Source organism: Macadamia integrifolia, unplaced genomic scaffold, assembly GCF_013358625.1.
Source record: "Macadamia integrifolia cultivar HAES 741 unplaced genomic scaffold, SCU_Mint_v3 scaffold1649, whole genome shotgun sequence".
Taxonomy (NCBI): domain Eukaryota; kingdom Viridiplantae; phylum Streptophyta; class Magnoliopsida; order Proteales; family Proteaceae; genus Macadamia; species Macadamia integrifolia.
Genome location: NW_024868291.1, coordinates 44,373 through 59,172, shown reverse-complemented (window position 1 = coordinate 59,172; position 14,800 = coordinate 44,373). Strand labels below are relative to the sequence as shown.

The window sequence follows — 14,800 nt, the reverse complement described above, 5'->3', positions numbered from 1 at the left end:
GTTCCTAGGTTACCTTTTTTTTTTTTTTTTAAATGCCACCAATAGGGTATATTAGAATATGGTCATCTACAAATAGACAAGATCAACAAAACTATTTCTTTCTCAATTAGAATCCAAAATTATCAATATACTAAAGCTCACGAACTGTCATCTTTGCAATGACCTATGGTTGGGATAACAAATTACATAGAATAATGATAGTTTTACTTGTATCTTGAGAAGAAAAAAAAAAATTCGTCCAACTACACTTTCTACCTTCCTGTCATAGGACTTGACTATTAAGAACTCCAATATGACGTCCACTACCTTACAATCAATTGTGAGGCTTTCAAGGATTGAAGTTGTGTCAAGGGGAATATAAAAGACCACTGAAGAACAAAAAAAATTGAGCATTATTATGATGAAAGAAAGAATAAATAAAAAGCTAGTAATCACATCCATCCTATGTTTCAAGTGTTAATTCTTAAATCTTAAAGTTATATGAGAATATCAAAGCTTAAAACTGATACATCTAAGTTTTCTTATCAACTTGGTATTCGTAATAAGAATCCTAGTAGATTAAGAACTTTTCCAATCCATTGGTAGTCAGTTAAATTGTTTTTGTTTAAGAAAGAATATAAAATATATCCAAGAATAGGAAGCATAATGAGATCCTCATGCAACAAAAATATTTATCTTGGAGAGGGAGTCTTTTTCTATTACGACTGCATATCCACAGCGTCACATTTATTGTAAAGTGTCAGTTGATGGTTAAGCCCCTCCTTATATAGCTCTGCAAATATATTTATTTATTCATAATTATTAATATTTTCGGACAAAGGTGGAAGTGGAAGTGGAGCAAAGGTTCTGCCATTGCCAATCATTGAGTAAGTCTGTGTATAATAAGTGCTAGTGGTGGGAGCCAACCTCCTCCATCACCACCATATTGACCGTATAGAGTCTTCATAACCTTAACAACACACACTAGAGCTGGTTTCGTGCGTGAAGTTCTCTAATGACGATGGTACGCTCTTAGCTCTCTGCCTCTCTAGACAAAACCCCTATTGATGTATGGGTTTTCATAGTGGTTGCTTATATGGGCTTAAGCTTGTAATGCTTCATGTCAAGTGTAGAAGTAGCTCATCATATTTTTTTCACCAAAGTCTGAATCCATGTGCTTAGTCTACAATCTTGTCGATAGGTTACATAACTTGAGTGACGATACTTTCACTTTGCGGACTAGTTGTTCAGCATATGAGACTGCCGCTGACAGTTCTTATAGATTTCTCTAAGGAGACCATACAAGAATGTCATGTTTTTGCCACCATTAGATGAGTATTTTCGTTTGGTTGGTCCCACTCGATTGGGTGAGAGAGATGTTGGTGGGTTTTACAAAATTTGAGGCCCTAAGTGATAGGATTTTCAATGAAGTTTTGTTTAGACATCTTTCTTTACTATAAAAGAGTTCATTGCATATTGGGTGATCTTTCGAACCACAAGCATGACCTCAATGATGTTGGATCTTTCACTCAACTTTTTCTTTTTCTTTTTTTTTGATTTCCTTTTATTTGATAAAAATGAGACTGGAAGAATTTTAATTAATTGCATACTTGGTTAGGATTGATTTCATTTGTATTACTTATATGCTCTTGGTCAGGTTTGATTTCATTTGTATTGCTTATCTACTTGTTATGACACCCCATATAGTGTCTATCAAGACACTTGATGGCACAAATTAAGAAAAATGCCTTGAACCTCTGAATGTGACGTTTGCAGTCATGAGAGTAGGAATGACTCTAAGAGTTGATAAATCTCCCAAGCCTACGACTGAGAGTACTCTTGATGCCAATGCTCTCTTTGTAAAGTGGAAGGACTTGAACAAGTTATATATTGAATAATAGTAAATTATTTATTTAATTAGGTCATATGTGAAAGTGTGACTGGTAATAAAAATGTTTGGAAGTACCTTGAGGAAATTGGAAAGAAAAATAAAAATAGTGAGATCTGACCAAGGTGAAGAATAATATATAATAGATATGTTGAAACCAGACATAATCCTAAGTCTTTTGCTAGATATTTGCAGGATTGTAATATTGACGCCCAATACATTCTACTAGATACCTTTGAATAGAATAGTATAATCGAGAGGTGGAATAGTAAACTTATGAACATGATAATGAGTTTTTTGAGTAATACATCGTTATCAATTTTTTTGGGGAGATGCATTGAAGATAACTGTAATGCCCCGGCCCGATTAACCTTGCACAATATTGTCCTCTTTGGCCCATGGGCCTCAAGGCTGTGAAACGCGTTGTGCCATGTTAAGGAAACTAGATGTTATTAACTAATCCAGGAATCTCTCCCTAGGATGTGAGACAAAAGTTTGCATACCCTCACCGATCTCCCAAATCCCCCGGTACTAGTTGTATTCTTGGTGAGGATACCTTACCGATCTCCCAGGTGGGTCTGGTACTTGTCGTATTCTTGGGTCGTTACACTTTTCTCCTTTCGGCACAATGTCCCCGCTATGACCCCACACACTGTTGAGGTCGACTCTGATACCATTTGTAATGCCCCAGCCCCCGCCCTAGGCTCGACCCCGACCCTGTTAACCTTGCATAATATTGTCCTTTTTAGCCCATGGGTCTCTAGGTTTTCAAATACGTTGTACCATGTTAAGGAAGTTAGAGGTTATTAACTAGTCCATGACTCTCTCCCTCGGTGATGTGGGAGTAAAGTTTGTATATCCTCACCGATCTCTCAAATCCCATGGTACTAGCTGTATTCTTGGTGGGGACACCTTACCGATCTCTCAGGCGGGTTTGGTACTTACCGTATTCTTGGGTCATTACAATAACTATATGCATTCTAAATAAGATTTCATGTAAATCAATATTTAAGATAACACATGAATTACAAAATAGAAGAAAACATGTATTCTCATTTTTATATCTAGGAGAAATGCGTAGTTAAAGTAGTAAAATATAACTCACAAATGAGAAAGCTAAATCTCATAATAACTAATAAACACTTTATTGACTATTTTGAGATGTTAAAATGTTATAGTTTTTTGTTGTTTTTCTCATTTTTGAGACTGGTAGAGCAATTTTACTTAAGAATAATGAGTGTTGTGATTGATGATCAAACTCCTATTAAGGAGATCAGTTTAGAATTCACAAATTTGCCACTTCTAGTGACTATGTTGTTTACTTGCAAGAGCATGAGTATGAAATAGGATTTCAGTGTGATCCAGTATCATTTTGAGAATAAAGTTGATAGTTCTCATTCAGCTAAGTGAATGGATTCTATGCGTGAGGAGATTGTCACTTCTTTTAATGTGATTGATTAGTGAATATATCTTGAAGTTAGTGATATAAAAATTTATTTTCTGATACTCTATGTTATATTCATCTTAGGGTTTTAGGTGGTTGATTTCACAATCAGATCATTGATGATGTTTTGTGATAATTCTATTACAGTCATTTTCTCATAAGATGATAAGAATGATTTTAGATTGAAGTATATTGAAATACATCTCCCACTTAGGAAGAAAGTTGTGATTCGTAAATCACCATTGAGCATGTTAATACTGATGCTAGGATAACAAATTCACTGACAAAGGGCTTTGGCTCCAAAAGTTTTCAAGGGCATATTACTAGCATAAGAATAGATAAACCTTTTGATGTATTTTGTTAGTATGAGTTTATTATTTTATTGTTGTAAGCAATTGCTATTGGTCCTTGATATAATTGTGCATTTATTGTTGTAATTTTATAGATAATCATTTTATATTATTATTTATTTTGTACATATGCAAGTTGTTTAGACCTATAATGATAGTAGTCTTGAATGATAGTAGAGGCAATATGCGGTGGTATCTCCCTTTACAGAATACACACGTTTGGACGTTAGTAGTCTTCCTGAAGTTGAGGACTTAGACTAGTATATTTATTTTGATATAAATCCAGTCCTAGTGAGCTTTATTAGATGTAGTAATATAATGAACTTCTGTATGAAATATCCGTTTTGATAGTACTGATTAATGGTCATATGATATGTGCTAGTTGAGTTCCCAGCGAAAGAGTAACTATTCAATTCAGTTGAAAGTTAGTTCCGATTTGGATTTGACATGTTTAACCATTGTGACTTACATTTTCATCCCACAGATTTACACTAGTATAGCCCATTTGTAGGTGAGGGTGCTGGCACTTTGATGTGTAGGGTCCTATATCAACTTAAGGCGTGACGAAGCTTAGGATTGGGTATTTTTACTTTTGCTTGGACCCATGTGTATTGTTTAGAGGGCATCATTGTCAACATTTCCTATGTAAGCTCATTTTTCTATCCTTAATTGGAGAAATGATTTTCACTACCCAAGTAGTAGAATGTAATATTTTCACCATATGTGGGCTAGCATCTAGTTATTTTATGGTTATAGATTACTAAATAGAGGTTGACCAATGAGTATGTATGGATAAAGCTATATATGGGGGAGGTGGTCTCCTTAGTGAATAGAGGCTTCAATTAACTCGTCCTAAAAGTGCAAAATCTTTTGTTTTTTTTAATAACTAAGCCCTTTATGTGAGAGTCTTTAGTTGTTGTGTCTTTTAAGGTTTGTCCCTACTTTTAGTCTTTATAATAATAGCAATGTCTATTAGTTGCTAACTCTAATGATCGTATAGAGAGACCAATATAGGAAAAAGAAAGAGGTTATGGAAATTTATTCTTCAAACGATATGTGTCACCCCACTACTTAAGATATTGAAAATGTATTCATGATGCTTACCATCATCCTACAAGATCTATCAGGATCTCAAAAGCAGTATCTTACGCTCACAATCCAAAAAGAATCATACTAAAATCATACGCAAAGGAATAAAAGATAAAATAAATGATCATTGTCATGGAGAAAATTACAATGTGATAAAGTTATTACAATAACAGGTTTATCTTAATTTAAATATCAAAATGTTTATCATAATAATTCGTAAGTATAGTCATCCAAAAATACACAAAAATGACAATAGGCAGCATCAATCCCCACTCATGGTGCACTGTAAGCACAGTCATCACTAGCATAACCCCTCATCATGCTCCTCAGCCTTTAGAGTCTGCCAGTCTCCATTGTACTCGATCATAGAGGAGGAAGTGTTACTGCTTATCAGTACTACAGTACCTACATCATCATCTAAAAAGGGACACACACTTGGTGTTAGCTTCACTAAGCTCAGTGAGGGATGGGGAACATGCTACAAACACATATAGTCCATCATGTGGTACATTCTGCAATTCATTTTATTATCCACCTAGCAAACAACTAAGTCAGTGGTATAGTGCTACTGCAACACATTAGGCAGTATCTTTGGTTTTGAAAATCACACATCGGTCACTTAGTGATACAAAACTTATCAGTCCCTGAATACATCCTCGGTCACCCAGAAAACCCCTGATAAACCCATCCTAGTGCCACGGTTCTGAAAATCATATATCGATCACCTAGGCTAGATCCGTCTCTAGCAACAATCACATCATATCGTGGAAGTAGTATCCTGAAAAATCTCATCAGACCTACCACTATGGGTTATCCAACACCTATCCCCTTGATGGCAATGGGTCATAGGACAAGCAATTCATCCTAACTATATGTAACATACATGACCTTTTATAATGGTACAATTCGTATGTTGAATACGGTACCATAATTAAACGTCGGCCACACCGCAACCTATTTTCAAGCCTAGATCTAATGCACACACAATGCATGATAATTAAAGTTAAGTGGCAATCACGGTACTAGAATCCTCCTTGGCCACACCGGATCCCACCTATTCATACACAACAATCATAACAACAATTTCATATGAAAACAGTTGAAAATCAATAATAACTAAGCATACACGAGGTTATTAATTTAAGACACATATATGTAATTACATGCATCAAATCTATAATTTAAAAACTCTCAAAAAGAAGTCAGACAACCACCTACCTTGTCTGCTGACTTGGTGAGATTTAACCTGGAATCATACCCTAAGATACATCGATAGTTCTTATTGAAAATCTTGTCTCTGACCTATAACATGTATAATATTAGTGTGCTATTGAAGGTATAAGAGACCCCTAAAAGATTCCTTAAAATAAGATGATCACTAGTGGATGGACCAGGAGCTGCAGAGTTGGGAATTGTCCACCAATTGTGATCAACCAATGACAATTTGAAGACTGTTCTTCAGCTCAGATCCCAACCACCACACCTACCTAAGGTGATTTTTGTCCGTAAAGATTGTAGAGGGTTATTCCACCTTTCATTTGACCTTATTGAACTGAATTTCTAGTGGTTGAATTCGTAGATTCAACCGAATCTTTGTTCGAAACCTTAAAAAGTGGGTTTTCTACCCAAACTACCTAACCTTTGGGCTGGAGGGTATGTATTAGAGTCCTTTAAGCACAAGGAGGTATGCCCATTCAAACTCCAAAACATTGGGTTCCATAAACCCAACTACAACACTAACCCTAGGTCATTTCTAAAGAGAGGAAAAATTGGAAGCGAATTTCAGATTGGGGATAGAACATAAACAATTTTGAATAGGGGGATTTCGAATAATAATAGAAAATAAATTCAGAAGTTTTTCTTCTTCCTTCATGTTAGGAACAGCAGAACCAACGTTAATTAACCTTGAGTACAAGAGGAGAGAGAAATAAGGAAGGGGATCTCTCACCAATAGATCACCATCCACCGGTAGACTGAACCTAGACGCTAGTAAGACTAATGGACACCTACTCTTACACACACTTATTTACTCAAACATACTAACTACTCTTACACACACCTATTTACTCAAACATACTAACGACAGGGTTTGATCCCACAACCTCCTCCCCTAGGTATCGGCTCTTCAAGTCGAAGTTGTCACCACTAGGCTAAGCTGTGTTTGTACTGTAATCTTTTAACTTTCTAAAAAATGCCCCTAAAAAAAATATAAAAAAGATGAGGAGAACACATTTGCTTTCCCTATCTTAACTACTTTTCTTTTCTATTTTTAAATTTTCTTCAGATGGTTAGAACTTTTTGCCAAAATTTTATGAAAAACCAAACATAACACGCGGCTAAGACTTTTATCCACTGCACTTGCCCTAGCTTATGATGATGCCACTTTCCTATATTTCCATTTCATTTCGTTTCATTTGTTAGGCGTCCAAAAATTACCTAACTCATACAAAATTGGTCAAGTAGAGCACATGGAGCCGTGGAGTGACACAATCTTGCTAATATTTCATTTCTTTATTTTTATGGGAAAATTTTTCTTACATGGTCTATTTAAATTTCTCTCTCCTCTTCACATGTAGGTTTATGCTTATAATTATTAAACCAGAGTTGTCTAAAAAACTTAAAAAATTGAATTTGAATTTTTTTTAAAGGAAAAGGCTCTTTCATCAACAGGTGACATAATAGAGATTACCAATGATGGGTGATGAAACAGTTTCTCTAATAGGGATATAAAGATCATTTACATGTAAAGGAGAGAGAGATAGTCTGTGTGAGAGTGTCAATTGATCTAGTTCTAGGCTATGTATCCAGTTCGTTAATGATTTTGGCCCCAAGGAGTCAGGACCAAAACCATATCGATCGATAAGGTAATGGTTTTCAAGCTTGAGATCCATGATCATTAATTAATGGGTATGGTGTCTGGTCTGTTTCTTAATCGGTCCCAATTGGTCTAAAATAATAATAAAAAAGAAAAATCCTAACATATGTTAGATATATTCAATTATATTATAATAAAACAATAACTTCAATTCACATGTGATATGCAATATCACATGTTTTATATTCAATTAATAAAATATTAAAGGGATTATAATAATAAGTACATGAGTTAATAATAATAATAAGTACTAACAGATGAAACACATCATTTTTCCTCCAATTAGTCCTTATTACATCTTGTTTTATATTCAATTAATAAAATAGCCTGAGAATCGTGTAGCTCTATTGGCCTAAAGACTTTGTACGTGTGACATAGACATTACCAACTTGTATGTCCAATAACTAATATGTTACATGAGTTAGGTGTGGTTATGTGTAATCGAGGTTTATCCTTGTACTGGAACCATAAAATAGAACATATTAAAGGGATTCCTCATTAGCAAAAAGAAAAATCAATTAATAAGTAGGAACACAACTATCCCCGTAAATTAGGATTCTATTAAATTATGTTCTTAAATTAGTAGTCTTAAATATACCATTTTTTTTAACAGTCAATTCTTTGATAAAATAGCATACTAGACTACGAACACTAGGATAGCCTATTGGTGGTAGCTTCGACTTATGGAGCCAGCACCCAGGGGAGGAGGATTAGTTGAGGTGCGCGTAAGCTGCCCTGAACACCTTGGTTAAAAAAGAAAAAAAAAACACCCCCCAAAAAAAAAAAAAGAAAAAAAGGTATACCAGACAAGAGGTATCTTTCAAAATTGAAAGACCAAAAAAATAAAGGGCAACCTTTAAGTCTTAAGAATTATGTTATATATATATATATATATATATGATTATGTTGTGAATTTGTTCTGTTTCTACCCGTTCTTAGTTGATTTGTCATTTCTGAAATTATTTGGAGACTAAATTGATAGATCCAAAATTGAACCAATAAACTTATATCGATAAATTTGGAATTGGAATAATAACTTGATTGATAGATCCAGAATCGGACCAGTAGAGAATCGGACCAATAAGCTAATGGGTGGCCTGATTCTGGTTCGATCCTTAGTTCTAGGCCAAAATTGACACTCATAGGTAAGGGTATTAAGATATACGGTTTCGATGTATACGAGATGCAGTTTGATTCACATTTATTTGGCTGAAATCAAAACCGTATCATTTACTAAATGGTTGCAATTTCTGAAACCGCAACTGTTTAGTAAACGGTTTCTGTTCCACGGTTTTTAAATGATGTCGGTTTCACGATTTTAAACGGTTTTGATCGCTGTTTATTCCATACGGTTTTTAAACGGTTAGTAATCGATTTTTAGTTTATTCGCATGCTTACTAAAATTTACTTTTGTTGATAAACGCTTCAATCTTGTATCAAATTAAGTGAGGCATTAAACAAACAAAGATTTAACTACATAACTACACAATATGAGTAAATTATTGAATAGACTGTTGGACAGCTTCTATGATCCTTAATTCTTCCTTAAATTAAACCATTATGTTTTGTTAAAATAAAAAAATATTTAATTGTTATATGGGTTAATCGGATCGATTTTGGTGGTTTAAACGGTTCGATTTTCATAGTGTCAATTCGGTTTGAAACCAATGGGTTAAAATCGATCCAACCCATTTAACTAATCAGTCTTAAACTTGAAACCAAAACTGAACCATTTGCTAAACGATTTTACAGTTTCGATGTAAACAACTTGATTCGATTTCAGTAAACAATTTCGATTTTAAATTCACATCCTTACTCATAGGTGCTAATGTACCCTTATATATATTAGAGAACCATTTTTCGCTTCATTTTTTTTTTTTTCTTTTTTCTTTTTTGTGAAACTATTTTTCTAATTTTTAAACATTTAAATATTCATGAATAAATAATGATGTGGGAAGTTGGAAAACAAACTTCAGGGGAGAAATTGATGTATTTGCAATACTCTCACATTCACGCTGTGAGTTTCCCTCTCATGTTTGTATTGGACTTGACTTGGGAAATTACTGGCAATGCACGTGAAAGTGTAGATTCCTCCCCCAGTTTTAAAAAGATAACATGGGACGGGCAGAACGAGTCAATCAACTTGCATACAAAACCAGCTGCCAGCTCATGGATTTCTATTCCAGACGTCCAGAGTTGAAAGTTGAAACTTCCCAACGGGTGGAAAAAACGAAGTTGAAGCTTGAAAAGGCCCAAGTTGGAAACGACAGTGCATGTCTCTATGCTTTGGTATGACCATTTTTAAAATTCAGAAAGGAACTGCTTATATAGTCCTCACATAGAAACATATATTATCGTTTTTGAATAGGGCAATAAAATAAGGGTATCGTGATTAACGTGTCATGTATCTTAGTGCATATTCAAAGGCTCACTTCATGATCATCCCTCGTGAAGAATGAATCTGCACATTTTAAGAATTGAAATCTTTGACCAAAAAAAAAAAAAATGTAACTTAGAGGAAAATCAAATTCACCTGTCCATGTCCCTTTCTACTTTCTTTGTTTGTAAGTTTCTGTGGGCTGCCGTGCCATTTCAAATTTCGCAGTTTTTCTATCAAAGACTACGCCAAGTGCTCTGTATATGAATTAGAAGGTTGAATGATGGATAAGGTTTTTGTTAAGTTCATCTTGAATTCTTGATTCGTTTCGAATGATATATTTGGTGGTGATTTAAATGAGATTTTTTTTTTTAGATCTGTGATAAAATCAGAGGGGTATAGGTCCAAGCTTAGAGTCTAGCACTGATCTTATATAGGGGTGTGGGGGTCATGCTCTAGCGATACGATTTGACCCAATTGATCGTGCATAATCCAATGAATCGACCCATAACTTGAAAGAGTATATAATGTACTATCGTCTTATTGAGAAAGCAGTTAAATCTATATATTGTGTTAATCTATGTTTGTTTATTTTCATATTTCTTGATGTTTACTATAACAGTTTTAATACTTGGGAATAGTGACGACAATGATGAAGTTGATACCGTTTCAGAATAGATTCAATTGGATCGTATTAAACAGATTTATCGTTATTTTCTTTAAAAAAATAATTTTTCTTCCGATTTTATATTTGAATCATACATGTTGAACGAGATTAAAAGATCAAGATCAAAGATCAGTAAAGGCCAATATTGCTCTCATCTGGCCGATACGGACCATTGCTTTTTTTTTTTTTTTTTTTTTTTTTTTAAATGAGTAGAAAGTCTTCCAAACATGGAAACATAAAAAAAAAAAACTTCTTTGGAAGCGTCGCTATATAATGTACGACTAACAAGTAATTAGAAGGCACACTCCAAAGCTCGAGTCCCCTGAGTGAGCCAAATTATTTTTCCTTTATATTTTTGGGTTTTCTTTTTTCAATTTTAAGCTTATATAAAACTTCATTATTGCACAAACAGGCCTTTGGATATTATATTTTAAATACTATATATCTACCGGCATTTAAGGTGAATAATATAACCAAAAACAATTTTTTTTTTTGGGTAGAAATATAACCAAAAACATCATTGGTATATTTTCAGAATCCTTATTAGAGAGATATAGACGCATTAATTCATTATTTTTGTATTATATATATATATATACATTTTTTTTCCTTGACTTCCAAACACAGCCTTAGATCCGCTATCACCTCCCTCACCAACCTTTGTTTGCTTGTCTCTAGACAAAATAAAGACCATAATATTGTAAAGAGTGATGTTTGGGATCAACCCCCATGTTCATCATATTCCACTTTGGATCAGAGTAGCCCTTTTGTAGGATTTCATTTTTGCATGGAGTCATCATTTTTGTGTCAGAGTTGGAACCGAGGATTGACTACTCTAATATCACTGAACACATTCAAGAGAACTCTCCCCTTAAAAGGCAAACTCTTAAGTGTGGGAATCCAAGGCTATATTCCTAGAACTATAAGGGATCAATCCTCATATGGCTAATGTGAAATCTTAACACACACACACACACACATATATATATATATATATATATGATGGTTTTCAATCTCATTTAATGCGGTCATTTTAGATATATCAAATTGGAAGAGAGAGCACTACCTAGTAGCATGGCCACTACACCAGGGTGGGGGCAAACGGAAAACATGTGTTTAGACATCCAACAGGATGGGGGCAAGGTGGTCATTTTGCTACCATGTGTCTGGGCTTAGGAGAGCATGACCAGGGAACGTTCTTTTCACCATCAAAATTTTACCAATGTTGTGGACACTGCCTAATGTAGCTGGAATAATGGGCTAGCGTGGTCGACGCTTAGGCTCCTTGAGGTCTTGGTTTCGAGTCTCAAACTCCACATATAGTATCCCCCTTGAATCCTCCATGATTCCCATTTGTAACATAAAAAAAGGGAATAATAATCCTATCCTATTGGCGTAGGAATGCCTAAAGATAAGGGGTGCAAAAAGATGGTGCTATCCCATGTGCTAGGGCATAGACAATGCTAGTGTACGCCCTCTCATTGGTTCTGTGCACTGTTACTTCTTGCGCTAGTGGGACAAAGTTCTTACACCCTAAAAATAAAATAAGGATATAGAACCCTATCAAGCTAGTGCAGCCCATATCTAGGTGTGAAAAGGCCTAGTTACCGCACCACAGATGGATTTTTTACACCTAGTTCTGTTTAGATGTAGGTACACTTAGCTCAATAGGTCCTAAAATAAATAACATTGCCGAAAGCTAAGAGTACATAATATTTTATCATATGATTGTGTTTGTGAAAATTGAAGTTTTATAAATCCAAAAGTGTACATGCTAGCAGTCTCAGCCAATAGGAAGACGAGCGTTAAAATCTTCAGCATATGATATGCAGTCTTTTTGCATCCACTGTATCTTAACATAGGTACACGATAGGAGTAGTGTTCTTTTTTGAGAAAATTATTGGATTACTCAAAATTGGGTTTTGACTTACAAAATGACCCAACCAACGATTACATTAACAGTTTGGGTATTACAAAAATACCCAAAATAGTACTCCACTATCACCCCAAGTTTCATTTTTTACATTTATGCCTTTTCCTCTTCATCCCGTCATTCACTACCTCCACGGTTCCACCCCAGCGGCGTCGTCCTCACGAAGAAAAAGGAAAGCCACGGTGGCCAGCTATGCTGCATCATGAAACTCAGCCACCCCCTCCATTCTTCCTCCTTGGCCGAACCCTTTCTCTTCCTTTTCTTTCCCTGCTGCTGCAACTACTAAATAGCAGCCACCGCCTGCAACTTTCTCATTCTTCTTCTCCACTGTCTGCAACTTTCTCATTCTTCTTCTTCTTCACACTGCTGAAATCCGACCAACAGCCTTTTATTCCTTCCGCTTTGATTTTGACCCCGAGGCTCTTCCATGGTTTTCGATCGGGGAGCAGTGATGACCCATCACTGGCTTCCCGCTCAGGCCGATGGACTCAGTCGTTGCTGGTCTAGTGGAAGGTCGGACCCCAACCTGTGTGCATGCATAACACTCCACCGGAGATCTTGGTGATTTGGGGCTCTCTGTTGCTCTCTGTTGCTTCCTCGTCTTGCAGCCCCGTCGGAATATCTTAGTCCACCGGGGCTAAAGCGGGGAAGCAAGGGTAGGAGGTGTTGTTCGAAGTAAGGTGGAGGCAGGGGTAAAAATGTCAAAAAAATATTAAAGTGAGGGTTGGAAACTGTTTTGAGTAGTTTGGTAAACCCAAACTCAAAAGTGGATAATTTTGCAAACTCAAACTCAGTTTAGATAATTTGGTTAAGGGAACCCAAAAGTGGGTAATCATGTAGTTTCCTTCTTTTTTACTTAAATCAATAATCCCTTAATAAAATACCAGACTATATGCCACTTGCATTTTTTAATTTCGGAGTTTGGACTATCCGTCGGCTATAAATAGTCACGAGAAGGCTTCTTTCCCTGCCTCTATAAATAAGACCCATTGTATAGGCTTGCGGAACGAACGGTCCGTCTTCTTGGGGTGGCAGCTACTTAGACTGATAGTCGTTGAGGACTCAGTGAGCGAAGAGAGAAAACCCAAAGGGCAAAATATATAGAAAGATCTAAGATCTGCGCGGTTTTAGACCAGAATCTCGTCGGCGCTGAATCCGATCGCCTTTAGCTCTGTAAGATCTCCTGCTTTGTTAATGTATAGAAAGATCTATGATCGTCTTTGTTTGATCCGTATGAGAATCATTTTTTGCTTTCGTTTGGTTTTTTTGGGGGCTTTGTCTTGTTTTTCTCCGAATCTCGTTTGGGATTTTGAGCCTCAAAATTGAAAGAAGGATTTAGGAGTCCGTTGCCTGTTCATTTGGTTAATCCTTCTCTGTTTGAGTTATGAATTGGTATTTTCCTCTAGATTTCTGTTGCGATTCTATGATGTTTTATGTTCGCATCACCTAAATCCTACAACATTTGAACTATAAATCCTAATTTGTAGCGAGCGAGTGCTCTGGTTGAGTGACTTCAGTCCATCCTTTCGGTTAGTTACTTAGAATATGTCATAAACCTAGTTTGATTTTTTAGATTCGTTATCCCCTTTAATACTAGCAGTAGACAAAACTAACTGGAGCTTTTTGGTAGGACTCATACTCTTTAAATTTCTTGGTGTTTGATTGTTGATAATAGAAAGTCAACATCTTTTTATCTGATGAGTTGGCCATATATCATCGATGAACCAACTACCAATCTGTAAAAATTCGGTACAGGGAGCTGAAGTATCTTCTAGTTTAGTTTAGGTTAACTCCATGAAGGAATTCTCCTAGGATATGTCAAAAACTTAATTTGATGATATAGATTTCCTGCGATTGCCTCTGACCTCTCCGGCTCAATTTTTGTAAATGAAGCATGCTTCTCTCTGGAGTCTGGTCTATATCTTATATGGAGTTATATCCATACATTTATTACTCAGTAACTGTCACATATGGGATTAACTCTGTTCTTTATCAAACAGTTTGTTTATGACCTTGAACACTTGCTCTTGTGAAAACTGAAAGTTTTTGGTAGAATACATACTCTGTAATTTTCTTTTAGTACTTAATTGTATATGATGGGAATTTAGCATCATCTCAATGCATGAGTTTCCCTTATTATGTGTAAATCTATTACTAGGTTTTCTGCATTTTTTTTTTATTTATTCTTTTGGGGTGGG

General features: G+C 35.5%; 1 protein-coding gene across 1 annotated transcript in view; it reads left to right on the top strand.

Annotated features, from left to right (window-relative positions):
• Positions 1–13,572: 13,572 nt before the first annotated feature.
• The window catches only part of LOC122064444 (ferredoxin, root R-B1-like), a 3,362-nt gene continuing 2,134 nt past the window's right edge, over positions 13,573–14,800 (top strand). Inside the window, exon 1 of the mRNA XM_042628141.1 lies at positions 13,573–13,775. The gene's annotated coding sequence lies outside the window, so the exon portion shown is untranslated. The remainder of the gene's footprint in view (positions 13,776–14,800) is intronic.